We start from the raw sequence: 17,864 nt of genomic DNA, 5'->3' as shown, positions 1-17,864 counted from the left end.
TACAGAAAACTTGGAAGTATTCTTAATTTAACAATTCATCTATGTGACTAATCGTTAATATCCTAGCATTGAAAAAAGTATTCAAGGATATACTTCAATTTGTTGGGTATGAGGCAAGTTTACGTAATTATTTTCACATGAATATTTGAAGTGAAGATTGAAGTCAATTATTCAATTTGAATGCAACCCATTTTCATCACATATTTCAAATATCGATACCATTCCAACCAAGAATTTAATTTATCATTACTATGAGATGCACATTCAGTATTTATTGTTTTTCAATTCATCCATCAGATGAATTGATCATCAATCTCCTTCTATTGGTTATTTCTTTTTCATATCATTTTTCCAATTAGTATAATGATTTGGCAATTTATTTCATCTACAAATTGAGATCAATAAAATTCCTGTAGTTCTAATTTAAAATTGCTGGAATATATTTTATATTCTCTTCTGCAGTTATATGTTCAGGTTGATTCTTGTGGAGCTATTGTCAGAATTCTTGTACAAAAAATTGTACCAATTGGGAAAAAATGTATTAAGTAAAATTTTCAAATCAGATACTTTTTACACCCGAAAACCACTTTTTGGAATGATATTTTGGATATACAATAATATTGTATTTTTCTTGTCAAAAATATTACTTCTTCTGAAAGAAACTGTATTTCAAATGTGAAAAAATATATTTTGGGCCCTTTGACCTTGATTTCCACATGAAATTAATCGTTCTCCGAAAACATATTGAAAAAATTTCCATTGAGTCATATTGCCAATTGATTCATTGGGAAAATTTGAATGTGAACAAATTTATTCCGAAAACGAATCATATGATTTGATTTACAATGCCATCATACATCATACAATATCAGAATCATTGAATTTGAACATGAACTGCGAAAATCTTAGGGGTGTTCAAGATAAGTGAAAATGATAACTCAAAAGCTTAGTGAAACAAAATGGTGAATGCGCCGGTAGAGCAATCTCAAAGTTAATTTTCAAGAAATTTTCATTCTGGCCTTGTACTATGTCATCGCTGGAGGACACCAGACTCAATAATTAATGATGTAGTACATAGTAATGGAACACAGGTATAGGTACATTCGTTTTCATGCTATCAAATATCAATCTATTGTATCAAAAGTAGCCCATAATCTCCATAAAGGACACTTTTATTTATTATTCTATAATAATCATTCAAGAATCTGATGCAGACTTCTGTCAATCCCATTGCCTATGAAATAATTTTCTAGAGAAAAGATTCGATTATCGTTATGACAAAAGTCAGATCATCACTCATTTCTATCCCTATTATCCAAGAATATTTGAAATGCATAGTGATGACGTACAGATTCGCAGGACCACCGAAGATGATAAATGCTGCTGAAAATTTCATCTTGAAAATGTTGCTAAATGAATTCAAGGAAAAATATGAATACGCCAACCAACATTTCATGGATTGATTCCAAGAAGAGAAATATGTACTATAATTCGTCACTCCACAAAAAATATAACATTGTTTCCGTTGTTATTTGCAACAATATTTGTCAATTCTGCTGGGACAGATTCAATTGTTCAATCAGGCATGGAAGATGAGAACTGAGAAATATTTAACAAATAAAGTGGACAGCATAAACTCGGTTTTGTCGAAGACAAATCCTTTCCTACTATTCATTACTACCGAAGACGAATACAACTATGTATAATTAGGTATAATAATGGATAAATTTGAAGCGGCTAGCGAGAAAGGTAAAGTACAACCTATGTCTCATATTTGTATAATGTGCAACTAAACTAAACAAAAAATAATATGTTTCCAATAAAATAATAAATGAATTTAATTCTCGATGTGAGTTGATGTTAACTCTGAATTCACCTACTTTTCAGAGGGTTTGACAACCTAGACCAGAAATATAACTTTTTCGGGCCGAAAATGGTCAGGGAAAGTTCGTTGCATAGCTACGGAGCAGAATACTGAATTATAGTATATTGTGGCCTGAATTTGCTACAAGAAAGTAGGAAATAATGAACGATTACTGAAAAAAGGATTATAATTTTCGATGAACAAATAAAACAATCTTCTTATAAAATTTACACAAAAATTCCACACAATTCCCATAAATCAAAATTTTCCAGAAAAAAAAACTCACCGAAAAGTCGCAAACCTAGATACGAACATTTTTCACAAACTGATAATCTCTCTAAACGAAATGCACTTCTTCCGGCACTTCAAGACTCGGATCTGAAGGAAATGACTGCTGCACAACACTAAGGTTGCTGTCCAAACGCATATTCGTTCCACACTGAACCCAGAATTTATTAGATCAATTAAAAGGGCTGTATAATAACCGATTTTTATACGCACCTTCATAAATTCTAGGAAAAACATGGTGTCATTATTGTTTCATGGATTCGCGAGAATTGGCTCTGGGAGGAGGAATAGAATCGCTCCAGCGACCCTGATGAGTGACACTGAGGCTGGATAACGTCGAGGATTGCAGTTTCTAATCTATCATATGAGGGTCAAGGCGAATGGAGATGTTGCTGGACAGCAGTGTCGATTAACACCGATTTATTGTGTTGGGGTTGTTCTTCACACAGAAAAAAATACTGACAGACTCAATTATAATATCTAATTTATGAGTAATACATGTGAGTATTACACTAGTAATTTTGGCACTTTAATGTCATATAATAATTCCTTCAGTGATCAACCAAGGGAGATTAATAGTCCTTACCCCTTTCGCTTCTCCAATTACAAGTTTCCACATATTATCAGTACTATAGAAACAAATCAAAATTGTCAATGATAAAGGGGAAGTGTTTTCACATTGCAATGAAAAAAAGTAATTAGTTTTTCTTATTACTCTGGAAAACTCGGTGTAATAATCACCAAACACGGTTTTTTACTAATAAAGTCATATTTTTCTCGTCGACACCTATACCAAATTAAACATGTTTCAAACCTTTATTTTCGTTTTAAAGTTTCGAAGAAACTTTTTGAAATGTTCTAACCGAAGAATATTCCGGCAGAGTATTTCTCTTTCGGTTTTTTTTCCAGGAGAAGGAAAAAACCGAGAAAGAAACACTCTGGCGGCCGGTTGGATCATTCCAAAAAGTTTCTTGGAAACTTTGACACTAATCCAAGAAGTATTTGTATCTTAGCAAGAAAATACTACATCTCCTCACTTGATTCCTCACAGGAAATTGTCGCCTTAGAAAACACCTCATGAGAATGGGTCTAGCAGAAAATGATTATATGAGGACGAGGAGGATTAAACTCCGGATCACCTGGTGACGGAATGCCTCGCCATCACTAGCCAACATTAAATCTGCTTTGAACAAGAAACTTGTATTGCAGTGGAGTAGCCTCCTTGAAACCATCCAGATAATCGAGTTCTTTAGAACTCTGTAACGAGCTATAGATCACGCTATGACGGGAATAGCTCTGATGGGGGCACAATAGACCTTTAAGTTGCAGTGGAACGGAACCCCCTTGATTAAATTTTAATCTGGACCATGCGAAACCATAGAGTTGTCAGTGTTGCATTATAGTCTTACACTCTATTACCCTTTTTTGGGTTCTTTTACGAAATACATGAAGGATCCAATTATTGTTCCCTGTAAATAATTGAGATGGTCAACAGGATGCTTGGAGACCTATTAGTTTCTTCAAGTGTCGAGGGCATGACAGGTTCAATGAATTTACAGGGAACGAATTGTTATTGTACATATAATGTAAAAAGGATGTGTAATTCTTCGGGGTGTCGAAGATGTGTCATGTCAATTGTAAATCTTAAGATACTTAATGTGGTTGGGAAAGTTCGAAGACAACACGGTTGTACCAGATGTGTCACATCTGGGTATCAGGTTCTAGTCCTTCGAGAATATTCGATTTCCAGGAATCCGCGAAGATCTTTGTGGGCGGTACGGCGAAGCTCTTATTGGACTAGGGGATGGTACTTTCCCTAAGGGTGTGGTCAAGCCGGAAGGAGGGAAGGATATTCAGAGTGGACGGGGTAAGTTGCGGTCAGGGGACGAATTCAGTTCGAGACGAGAGTCAGTTCAAGGCAAGTCTAAGACGAGTCAAGTTCGGTCGGTCAACTTAAGACGTAAGACGAAAAGACGGTTCGCGGACTAGATTAAGACGTGTTAGAGACCAGACGACCGAAAACTTGAAGTACGACGAAGACGTGATAAACGAAGAAGTTTCGAGTAATCAACAAACGAGTTGAAGACGAAATTCAGTACCGTAGTGAGAAACTTGTAATTAAAACGTAATTAGGATCTTTTCAATACTGTGTTTGTACTGTGGCTTTGTTAATAGATGTAAATAATTGAAAAGAGTTTAATTATTACAAATCCAACAAAGTCATGGAGAAAAAAACGAAAGGCCAGGTAATCGAATCATACCTCTAGATGATCGATTAACCAAGCCTACATACATACTCCAAAAAATACGGAATTCATGTTGTAAGCTTATATTTGAGCTACAAGAATACGATACAGTTGTCAGTGTTGCATTATAATCTTACATTCTATTACCCTTGTTTGAGTTCTTTTACGAAATACATACTTCAAAAAATACGAAATTCATGTTGTAAGCGTATATTTGAGCTACAAGAACACGATATGGTCACTATTAGAATAAATGACGTCCGGTAGTTAATAATTGATAGTTCATTTAAGTATCTGATAGCAGTGTTGGTTTATCTGATGCTTGTCTTATATCAGCCTCCATGCTTGCGGAATATATTGAAACAAAAAGCCGCCATATTTAGGTTCAGCCAATCAGAAACGAGAGCACGCATGTCGCCACTGTGGTTTATTAAATCGCTGCAGGTAGAGGTAGCCTACATGGATCAAAGTTTCATTTTAACTCGAAATATACTGAGATAAATTCCAGAATGTATCAGGAATTCAAAAAACAAACTTCAAGCTCGTCGAACGACGTGAAACAACCGATGACCCTAAGAGCGAAATATGTGCAAAAGCTCAGATTTCAGCAGGAAGATACAGAAAATAATGAATTTTATGCTCACCATAAATTTGACAATTGAAGAAAATATCGGATTCCAAATATTCAAATCTGCATATTGAATCAGAAATCGCTCAATAAATATATTTCATTCAATATAATAGGCATTCATGTTGATAAGATAAAATTGTGGATTTGAAAATATATTACAATCCGACGTCAACTAACCATGTTGGGTGGACACAAAATTGGGAATACTCCTCTATATTTATTACTCCATGAGAGATACGCATTACATTTGCATCAGCAGACTGGAGTTACAATATAGTTTTGATTGGTTGTACATATTGATCCAATCAATACTATTCATTGGTTGAAATTCAAACTTCTTTATCCATAGTAACGTGAACACAGATTCAACATTAGTCTCTTTGATGAGATCGCACGACCACCAAAAGTGCATCTACGTATTATTATATCATAAAATATAATAGAAAATGGAGCATGCAAAATCGAGCGTTTCAAAAGGTCCTGACATGGGTTTTCTTGAATTTCGTAGTAATAAACTTTTTTACGCCAGTTTATAGAATGCACTCATATCAATTTTGATGACATCGAAAAAAAAATTATCATTGTTGGTCGAAATAATGAAGCACCATTCTGACATATCTGCTGTGTAGGAAAAGGATTAGTCAAATACTGAAACGCTGGCGTCTCCTATGATATCTTTGATGTATTCTTGCAGATATTTGCAGCCATCAAAATAGGTCAGGATTTTTTTACACTCGAGCATAATATATAACTATATATGAAAGTTGCTGATTGTTCCATTATGATTACAATTTTTTTTCATATTTTCACAAAATTCATTAGTTGATGAGAACAGCTATCAACTTATTATTATTGTCATTCAATCAGACAGATAAAAAGGCATCATTATAAACATTTTTCAGCTTTTTGGACAATAATGCACCCCCAGCACTTGATGTGAGAGAATAGTCGTTGAAAAGATGTCATCTCACATACAATCCAGATTCAATTATTTCTTGGAAATATGTATATCGAATTGATATTCATTTCCAATATTCGTTGAAATATGTCAATAAATATGGGAGGTGAGAGGATGATGAATTTCTGATTCATGTCAAGGTGTTTGTTCTGATTAACCATAATTTTGGTTTGTATACAATGTGTACATTGTACCCTTTTTTCATCACCAATACGCCACTGGATTGCGTAGGATCCTTTAATGGTATATTGATCCAGTGATGGAACACATAAAATTCATGAGTTGTCAAATTACAAACGCCTTCCTTTTATGAACCTATATTTCAGCATAAATGAGTTTGTATTCAGTTGAAGAATGAAAATATCCCTATAAAAATCAATGAGGTTTGAAATGTGTTAACTGCTCAGTTGTCCAAAGTTTGTACATTTGTTTTTCTCTTTCATCATTCATGCTTGGTCTCCTGAAAAATATACATTTTTATCCAGTTTCAAATGGACTATAAACGAGGGGAAATGTTCTGAGACTTGATTCTTCAATGTTAAAACTAAATCATTGAAATCTTTCGAAAAAAATGATTAACATTCATGAACTACTGCTCTGTACGTTCTTGAATTTGTAGTTGAATATTTATTAAAAAGAATTTAAATGAGTGAAGTGAATCCCTGAATGAAGAGAACAAAATAAATCATTTAAACAAATTCAGTGTTTTCCAGTGTTTAAATTACTTTATTAAATCAAATTTATTTCAATTATTGTATAATTTATGACTGACTCAGTTATATCCAGACTATAGTTTGTACTGGAAAATTCTAATTTTGAATAAATATACCATTTTCGAGAACAATATCGTTGTAAACTTTTAAGAATGAGAAAGGTTTTAAAATATTTTGCTGTATGCAATTCTCAAATAATTCTTAGTCGGTTAGTGAATTCTAAAAAAAAATAAAAAAAGCACTGACTTCCGAGATTTTGTTTTTTCAAATTTGTAATCATATTTCAAGGTACTTGATATAAGACAAATTTATGCCGAAAAAATTATTTTAAATGTCTACCAGAACAAAATACCCATCAGATTGAAAGAGCACGAGTATAATATTAGAGAAAAACAAAATAATTATGAAAGAAAAAAAGCGGAAAAAAGGATTGGCCAACGTTGTTGTACCTATAAAGCTTCAAGAATTTACCCAATTGTACCGCAGAAAATCAGGGAACTGAGAAGTGTGAACAGATTCAAAAAAGAAATGAAAACATGGCTTATAACAGAGGATCGATGCATGTTCCATAGAATGATCAATTCTAGTTGAGATTTAATTGGTCAAATCTAGACAGGAATCACCCGAATGCAGAAATCACTGGCTGAAATAGGATTCTTTATAAATTCCCAAACATGTACCTACCACCGATGAAGACGATACACAACCGATAGTGAGACAGAGAAAATACCGATGATGACAGAAAAAAATGATTATTTGAATGGAAATTGAAGAGAAATAATAGTAATAATAGTAATAATGTTTATTTCATGATTAGTCTACATTCAAAACAAAATACAGCCACTTTACAATGTAAGAAAATATTGAAAGAAAAAAAAAGAAAATCGTGACATGAAACAAACAGAAATCAAATTTTCTCGAAGGTGAGCTCCCGGAGGATTAAACCTTGTGTGAAATTGTTCATTTTGGTTTAGTTTTTAAGTGAATTTAATTTTGAGTTTAAATATCTGTCCACTGTTGTCATTGAAGAACTCCACAGTATTTTTTAAGTTTATTTGTAGTTTTCGAACGAATAAACTTTTTATTATAGAATATTACAATAGAATTAAATAAATGAATAAAAAATATAACACAAATAAACATAAAAGCATTGCCAACAAAGGTATAGACGCAAAAAGATATTCAACATGAGAGACATATTCAAGCAAAAGTGAACTTGCAGAGTAACATGTCTTGAAAATAATAACTGTAGCTTGTTATTATTGATATAATTTTGTTCATATTCGATTTCACAAAAAGGTCCTGATGTAAAGTTGTAAAATTAACCGTAGTTTCCAAGTAATAAAGCTTTGTTTACCTATTTGGGAATGATTTTTATTTATTTTTCAACTTTCGAATTCTAATAGTACCAAGCAAACAATATAAAAAATTTACTATTCAAAGTAATTAAAAAAAAGCGCTGAAGAATTTTCTAGAAAAGGAATCCTAGTTGGAAAACGTCAAAACTTTATGTGTGATCAAGGCTCAGTAATTAACCTCAATTTCTTAGATTCCAAGCCGAACTAACAAACTCCCCGCCAATTTAAGACTTTCAATTAATTAATCATCTGAAACGAAAATCAGGTCAACATCAGCGACACACCCACCAGCCATCCACAAATCAAACACACTCCGTCCCTGTCTCTTACGTAGGCACATCTAGTATCACCACGCGAAGGACCAGCGACTATCAAATCAGTACAAAATAGGTCTGGAATAAATAATTCCCCAGAATGGAAGTTGCTGGCAAGATTGTTGACCAGACGCAGGCGGCGACGACGACGACGTAGGCGCCTGCCGTCGTTCAGACGACGGACGCCCGGGCCGTTCCAGAGGACGCACTACAGAGCCGGCTCCATGGCATTGCGGAATTTTTTTTTTTTTGGATTAATTTTTTTTTGTATTTTTCAGCGGACTGATGAGTTATATTGATGCGGCATTTTCAGGAGAATGCTTGAATTTTGGCTCGATTTCAGTTTGTAGACACAGTTGAAAAAATTAGTGAAGTAAGGAACTTTTGGTGGTATATGCATATTTCCAATCGGCGCTCAAAAGTTCCTGACTTCAGGTCCGTGCTTTCCAAATATCTTTTCTATATTTTGCTTAAATTTTCAATAGTCCTGGTTAAGCGCTTCACAATAAATTTGGCACGTAGTCAAGGTAATATTGAGTATTTTTTCTTGAATTTTTTGTGGTTCTCATGATTTGATCACTGATCAATTGGAAATTTTGCTCGAAGCTTGATACTGTTATTAACACCCAGAAAACCAATTTGTCGTTTTGTGTACATAAGAATATTGCGTAAGTTTTTCAATACTCTCGAATTCACTTTGGTTCCAAAACCACGATCAACATGAAATTTTTCATGAACCTTGAAATTGTATTAAGTGTACAACTTTACTTCCGCTGTTTTGCAATAGATGGCTGTAGCGATATGTGGTAGTCGAAATAAATAAATAAATCATAGATGTCATACAAAAAGCTCAGTTATTTGTACATAATGCCATCGTTATTCCCGATTAAACATGTCAGCTACCGAGCCAAATTCTACGGAAGGTTTTAATTTTCTGCTTTAATATGGAGAACACTGCGGCTGAGGCTCATCGAATCCTCCCAAATACCTATGGTGATTAGTGAAAGAACGAGCCGAGAGTGGTTTCAACGCTTCAATAACGGTGATTTTGACGTCGAAGACAAGCATGGCGGTGGAAGAAAGAAGGTTCCGAAAAATCCGAAGATGCAGAATAACTTTATTGAGACTCGTGTCAAATGCAACAAGAATTGGCAGGACCATTGGCAACGACGAAACCAGTCATAACCAAACGCCTGAAGTCGAAATTTGGAAAAAAAACCGTAAAAATTGAATATCTACACAAAAACCGTAATATCTCCTGAAATATTGGTAATAGCCTCCTCAAAAAAAAAGTTTTTTATATATCGGGATGTAATCTAAAACATATTTACGTTTCAAATTCGTATCTTCCCTCAAGGAGAATTGACAGCCTCGAGAATAGTCAAAACATTTTTTTGAAGAATAATGTACATGGAAAAAAGTGAATATTTTTTATTGGCGAATGAAAAAAGAAAGGAAAAAATTTGGTAACTTTTTGTTTTTCGCAAAAAAAAAATGAAATGTACTTTGTACAAAGCACTGATATATTTTTGATATATTCGTGAAGAAAAAACCTACCAAAATTCATTACAAAAGAGGTTAAACTGTAATTTCGTGAAAGTCGTCGTACAGAACTGCCCTCTACTCATTTGCTCCGAAAAAAGAAATAAAAAAAAGTGAATGTACAACTTCGTACACCGTATAAAGTTCGGTCATCGCAGGAGCGCCAGAGGTGAAATAAATGGGTACCAAAGTTTGACTTATACTCGAAAAACCACATGGTGGCAACCCCTTTTTTATTATGTACAGTTCGCATGCAAGTACTTCAGATAACTTCTTAGGTTATATCTTCGAGTAGACACACGTGACATATGCGTAGAGGTTGTCTAACTGTCTTCACGTTACTCCTATTTGAATAATAATTTCACTCGTTATTTCCGCTTATTACCCATCTTTTTTATTTTGGCATTCGTTTAATAGAATAAAATAGTGAAAATTGCCTCTCATTGTCCCTGCATAGCCTCTCATTTCCCCCTCACTTCCTTGTAAGTGTACACTAAATTTCCCCAGTGAGAGACCCCTCGGTCCTACCCCACCCGCCGTATTCTCCAGACGTTGCTCCCTCGGACTATCCCTTGTTTCGATCAATGGCACACGGCCTAGCTGTCCTGCATTTCTGGTCTTATGGAGAATTAAAAAATTGGATCGATTCGTGTTTCAGAAGTTTTCAACGCGGGATTCGTACGCTGCCCGGAATATAGGAGAAAGTAGTGGCAAGCGATGGACAATACTTTGAATCAAAAATGTATAATCAGTTCTTTACAATAAAGCCTCGAATTTTGGAAAAAAACGGCGAGAGAAAAGTTGTTCGCCTATGTAATTCCATAACAAAATGCACTATTTCATTTCGATCGATTTTGGAGTTTTGAAAATATCAGGAATATATCGAATTTTGGGATTGATCTTCTTTACGAATTTAAAATTTGAATATAAATAAATTGAATCAATGCCAGAAATAAAGACTTTTCTGTATAGAGGAAACCATTTGTTTTCAGTCCTGACTTGAGCTGAATAAAGTAAACAATGGTGTCTCTTTATTGCATTCTCATGTCAATAATCCATCCAAACCATATACGGTGCATGCCTGATATTGGATCTCAGTGTTGGAGTGGTTTATCCTGGATAACGATGTATTCAGAAGTATCAATTCCATTAACTGAAGACCAGACTCAATTTCAGTCATATATCAAATTTCAGAATCGAATCAAACTTTTAAACTTCTATGATACTCGATTCTTCACTCAAAGGTCAAGCACTTCAAAAACTATGATACATTGAGTTTTAGAGACAAACATAATGGTTCATAATTTCTTTCTAACACCTCAAATATCCTGAATCCTGAAGACTTTTCAATAAAAAGCGATTTATGATATAGACAAAATTTTTCAACTGTTTCGGAATCGAACCTGTGACCGCTTGATAACTGGCATTGAATAGGGCAAGACAAATATATGTAGTTATAAATTTATGTACAAAAAGAGATTACATAGGCAAGGTTACCTAAACAGTTGGTGTTAGGTATTGGATATACAGTTCCTACATGGTGGTTGATTTGTCGTGTGAAAATGAAACTTTTGATGAACTTTATAGTTTGATAAGAAATTTATATATCTTGTTTTGTTACGGAAATTTTTATGGTTAACATTGTAAAAGTTTTCTCTTATAGCTTGAAAACAGTTGAATTTGTGAGGGATACTACCACTAAGAGTAGAGAGCGCTTCTTTGATATACGGTTGGAACTTTCCACTTCGTGGATGGCTCATTTGGTGAGAGCGATAGATTAATGATTCGGAGGTTGCGGGTTCGAGTCGCGCTCGAGGGGGTACTTTTCCGGGATCAAAAAATTGTCTGTAAGCCATCAAATATTATGCTATTATAATAAATCAAACTGAATACAAAAAATTTCGGAAAATTGCCTAAATACGGATTCTACAAATTTAACCAAAACGTGAACTGCGAAAATATCGTTGGATGTTGAATTTTTCAGGAACGATTGCAAAGGTTCGTTATACAAATAATTAATCACTGGTATGCTCCAACACGATAATTGATGCGCTCCTCTCTAGGCAGTTCATGTCGAGCTGCAGCTTTAAATAGTTAAATAGCAGATTTCTTCATCTCGAACAATCTTACAGCCTCAGCGTTCTCTGCGTTTACCTTTTACTCCGTTCTTTTGATATGTGCTGAGGAAATTTTCGGATTTCGAATTCTCATTAAATGTTGAAACTATGATCTGCTGAAATCCTTAATGTTACATTTCCCCGTAAAAAAGAGTTTTCAACATCCTATGCCATTAGTTTACAAAATCTCATTCTCAATGAAAACATTGGAGTCACTTATTAGGGTAAAACATGAAGAGATGACGCACCTTTTGGAAAATGTGCCGGAAATCTACTGTTTTGAACTGAACGTCAGAGGTGACATTGAACCACGACATTAAGGTTTATTGTTCCCTTTTATGAACAGAAAAAAACTATGAACGGGCACTCCATTTTGAAACAAATAACAATAAAAACACTCAGGTAAACAAAGCTTAATAGGAAATTGAGAAAGAGAGTGTCGACAATTCAGAACATTATCCTAATACCAAGTGAATAGAAACGAACTAGATTCCGTCATGACTGCTAGATTAACTCTGACGTCAATTTGAAGTGAACACTTATGTTTTTGCGTTTGGCTTCCTTTTGTATTTAATATTTGTCTTTAAATTTAATTTTGACATTTTCAGCTATAAAATATGCTTATTGTTCTGTAGGTTTCAAGATTCGTTTTTTCTCTGGAAAGGTTATCGAATGATTAGATCATCTGAAAGAACATTGCTCAAATGAAATATCATTGCGATCAAATATATATATAGTTGATCAAAATTAAATTGTTCAATCAAGATGAATCCTCACATTGGAAAACCCCGTAAAAGAGTAGATAAGCTAGTAAAATGTGTGTGTCAATAATTTCCCGATGGTAAGAGTTGAAAATAAATAAAGCATGCTCACAAAACTATTCCTTATTCTGGATATGAGAAATGAGACAGAAGAAGCCTATCTAATTGAAGTATCTACACTCCGCCAATAACTTAAAGCTCAACTAAAAATTAGGCAAAAGTTTTAGATACATTTTGGTCGAAATTACTTGTCTCATTTGGAATTAAACTTACACTTCAGCTATATCGTTTTCCAATATTTTCTTTTTGATTCACTTCATTATCTTTCTTATTTCTCGACAAAAACCATTTCATAGCGTGACTTGTGTTTATTGAATTAAATTAACATTATCAGTACGGAATTAACAGGGTGTATCTATAGACATCTAGACTTACTAGCAGGATGTGGAAAAATAATAAAGTACCAGTAGTTGTCAAATGCGAAAGCTTAGTACTAGTACTATTTGTCTCGAGCAGTGAGAGATTTTCACTATCGTGTCGGTATCGTGACCAGGGTATGGCCAGCTCGGAGCCCAGATTTAAATCCCATAGTGAATCTCTGGTATATTTTTGAGATAAGATCACACAAGGAACGTTACTTGAATACTTTGGAAGATGTACGCAGAAACTGATTGCAGTTTAGGGAAACTTGGATCAAAAGGACATAAAGTCTGTTATTTTAAGGATTGGCCAACAGTGTCAAGAAGTTATTAATGCCAGAGATGGAAATACTCACACTGTCAATATTTAATTTGTTTCTGTTTATTTTGTTTCGTTTCTTCGTTGTTAAGTTTTTATTTTCCATGAAATCATGTTATGCTATGAAATGGTGTTTCTCGAGTAATAAGAAATATAATGAAGTGAATCAAATCAGAATATGTTGACAAAAGATGAGTCTGAAGTGTAAGTTTGATTACAACTCGATAATGTTACTGTTACGTTACAGTACAGTTTGTTACAAATTTTAATGAAAAAAAAACAGGCTATAATTAGGACTCTCGGTATTTTCAAAATAACGCGCAAATTATGCACAGTTTACACACTAACATTCAGGAGAAGATAACCTGTCATTAAAAAAAAAACATCCAAATCGAACAAGTTGTTTTGACGAAATGTTTCTCAAACTTTTGACTAATTTTTAGTGTTGCGTTAATTTATTGGCGAAGTGTATATTCAACCGGAAATAAAGTACATATTCAGTTCAACATGAGATATCAATAAACTCCCAATACCCAGCCCCTCACATTTTCCACTCTTTATTTCAGAGGTATAAGCTGTATTTGTTTCATCCAACAAACCCCAAATCGATACCACACTAGAGAAATGGATCAGTGGATTCATATCGGAGCGTCGTCATCCCAGTGGCCATCATACTCGGTTGAAATTCATTGATTAGTCCTCATCCGGAGCTGTCGTTTTAGTAATTGGGGCATTCCTCAGGGGGTATTCTATCATTTTCGACATCGTGTATTTCTCGTCGATATTGGATTGTATTGTGAGGAAGAACCTATTCTGAATATCCTGAAGTGAAGGCGTCATTTCATCTTCAGATCTCGAAATGCAATTTTACGTATGACTGTAGAGAAATCTCATCTTCTTCAAATGATTCGTAATTCTGGCTCATGAAAGTTCAATCATCAGAACCAACCACTAAATATTGCAACGATTTTGCACGCTTCGGTCCATGTTACGCTACTAGAATTTTCGAAGACGCGGTAATTTGTCGGAGCGCGGATGCGCGGATCTAGAGAGAATCTTCTGAGAGATTTTCAATAGTTGTCAAGACTCCAGCAAAGATACGTACCTAAGATTTAGATTTCAGTCATTATTAATTTAATTTGAAATTTGGAATCTAATTTATCGGCGAAAATTGTGTCGGGATTCTCGCACCTCCCGTGGGATTGGAACAACAGAAACCTTTCTTGGGATTGAAAAATATCAAGAAGTACTTCCTTGGGATACAGAATTTGGAATAGTACGTATGTTAAACCACTTTAGTTCCTGAATCTGAAAGAATACCTGCGTAATACCGGGCATTATCACATCAACTTCGTTGAATGGGGATTGGAGTACTATAGCTTCCTGATATTATCTGGTGTTCAGAAGGCTGAAGATAATTTACAGAAGAGGTTCCATCCTAGTAGCAGAGTAACTCATTTAAACCCGATTTAACTTGAGTTTCTATTTCACTATTTGTTTAGAGTGAAAAGGATCGATCTTTGTATATTTTAATTTTATTAAATTTGTAAAAACCTGGGAAGGAGTTTTGTTGCCAAATAAGCCAAACCACCCCTAGAAATTAGTCTTTAGAGTCTCATGGGCAATTGTAACGTAACAATATACTAACTGAAAAAAAAACTGCAACACCCAGAAGGAGCTTTTTAAATTTAATTTTTTTTTTTTGGTAAAACAGATTGTATAGCAAGGAGTAAATGATTGAGTTTGGAAAAAATATCTTGAAGGTTTTTTCATGTGAAAAACTTTGGTAAATCAAATATTGTAGTCATTTTTTGCAAGTGTTTTGAATTTTACAACAAACCAGCTGTTCGAGAAGATCCAAAGTCGATGTTTAGTTGTTATTAAAATGTCTAGAGCACATGTACGCGGAATTTATAGCCAGTTGAGTGAATTTGAAAGACGTCGTATTATTGGTCTATGGGAGGCGGGGTTGTTATTTCGAAAAATCGCTAACCGTACGAACAGAAATCCAACTACTAGTATATGAGAGGTCAAACATGGTTTGATAATGCCCAAAATCGAAGAATAGTAGGCACCGGACGTCGAAGGGTCGCAAATGAAGTTCAAGATCGAAGTTGAGACCGATTTGCGACAACTCAATCTTTGGCTGATGAGTGGTTAGGAGAACAATGCCATCCTGTAACAGTCCGAACGGTTTACCGCCGGATAAGATCTTTTGGACTGCAGCATTATCGACCCCATCTTGTGATAATTCTGACGGTTGAGCATCGCCGGCAACGATTACAGAGAAAGTCAACATTGGAATGTGGAATGGCATCAGGTCGTCTTTTCTGATGAAACTCGATTCTCTTTGGGTTCACGTGATGGCCGAAGAAGGGTTAGACGACCTCGGGGAGAAAGACGTGAACCTCAGTTTGATGTTGAGCGTCATGTACACCGTACAGTAGGTGTTATGGTATTGAGTGCTCCTGCACATGCAAGTAGGCCACCTTTAGTCTTTATCCGAGGTAACATAACAGTGCTGCGTTACCTTCAAGAAAAAGTGGAGTCATATGTTCTCCCTTACCTTAACCGGCTCGAGAATCCAATATTTCAAAGATAAGATGCCCGACCTCATGTTTCCAGGGTTAGTTAAAACTTGTTAGAAGCGACCCATATAAATCTTCTGCCTTGGCCTCACAGATCTCCTGATCTTTCGCCCATAGAGCATGTTTGGGATGTCATGGGTAGAAGACTTGGCAATTTACCCCAGCCCCCACGGACTTTGATGGCTCTGAGACATGAAGTACAGGAAGTTTGGGATAGTATCCCTTAAGAAGAAATAGATCTTATTGTATCGATTCGCGGACGTGTTGGGAATGTATAGATAATCGCGGTGGACAAACACATAATTAACAAATTCATTTAAAAATATTGTAAACCCTTCGTTTTTTTCCACACAATTCGATCATTTACTCCTTGCTATACTATCTATGTTTTGCCAAAAAATAAAATGTAAACATCTCCTTCTGGTTGTTGCAGTTTCTTTGTCAGTTAGTATTGTATATTATTCCAGAGGGAAGTTTCACTTTTCCTGGTGAGCCTGTGTTTACCCTTCGAACATTGATAGTTATTATTGGTAGGCAATACTTTTCCCTCCGGCAGACGTGAAAGTAATTCATCTTCAACATAGCAACACTGTTCCCTCAGGCGGAAGAAAAGTAGAACTTGTTGTAGAATGAGTTGATTGGACAAGCAGGTGGAAGCACAATTCGTAAATTTGGCTATGCTTCTGATCGTTTTTTAACAAGGAGAATTGTCTCGGATGGAAGGGAATTTTTTTTTTTAATTCGATGACGGTTTCTCTTAATTTTTGCACTCAATTGATCCGATAACGTTATGTTATATTCACTGTTAATGTTTTCATCTTTGTCAAGATAGTTATTGCACAATATAACATGCACGGATCGAGATACGGATGCCATAACCTTGCTAGTTCATGTTGGAGATTCTGGTCGCTCTGAATGGATATAATCAGGTGCTTTTCACTCATCTGACGCTCTCTTCGACTCAATAATAATAATCTTTATTTCTTATGTTCAATATACAGAGCGAGAGCATACAACAAGAGAAAACGTCAAAATAAATATATTCATTCAAAAAACTCAGAAATATAATAGCAATTCTTATCTAAAAGTAATGACTTAACCCTCTTCTTGAAAATAAATAAATTTGGAGAATTTTGTACTTCTACAGGTAACCTATTAAAAATTTTACAACCCATATACTGCAGATTTTTTTGATAATACGCAGTACTGTGATTTTTTGGTGCTAACAAAAATTTTCCTCTGGTATTATAACAATGTTTGATATCATTAACAATATAATAATGTAGCAATGAATGTCTGCTCCACCAACGTTACATATTGAAGCAAAATGAAATAGCCTTCGGAATCTACCATGCGTTGTTCAGCGTTGAGCAGGCGTAGCACTCATTTCGAGCAAAGCTTTTTCAGCTGTAAAATAGATTAATGAAGATTCGATAAACTGGTTCAATCATTACAAAGAAATTGAACTACTAGAGAGACCCTGTCTGTCAAAGCGTTTTCGGTCTTATAACGGGTGTTTTTTTTCGAGGTATATAACTTTAAGTTGACAATACTGCGTTCAAGATGGCGACCGATTTGACAGCTGCCAAGTAATTTATTCTCAGTTTGGTTTGGCAATTCATCATGAATAGACTCACGCCTGAACAACGCTTGCAAATAGTGCAATTTTATTTCGGAAATAATGGTTCAGTGCGGAATACTCATCGCGCACTACGTCCATTTTATTTTGTTTAGCGATGAAACGCA

The 17,864-nt window shown here is 34.8% G+C and overlaps 1 protein-coding gene across 28 annotated transcripts in view; it reads right to left on the bottom strand.

Moving 5' to 3' along the window:
• LOC123679986 (voltage-dependent calcium channel type A subunit alpha-1) overlaps positions 1-17,864 on the bottom strand; it is a 312,605-nt gene that overhangs the window by 77,734 nt on the left and 217,007 nt on the right. The gene's annotated exons all lie outside the window — the stretch shown is intronic.

This window comes from Harmonia axyridis, chromosome 1 (genome assembly GCF_914767665.1).
Source record: "Harmonia axyridis chromosome 1, icHarAxyr1.1, whole genome shotgun sequence".
NCBI classification, from domain to species: Eukaryota; Metazoa; Arthropoda; class Insecta; order Coleoptera; family Coccinellidae; genus Harmonia; species Harmonia axyridis.
The sequence above is the reverse complement of the archived record's forward strand: the minus strand, read 5'-3'. Positions and strand labels throughout refer to the sequence as shown.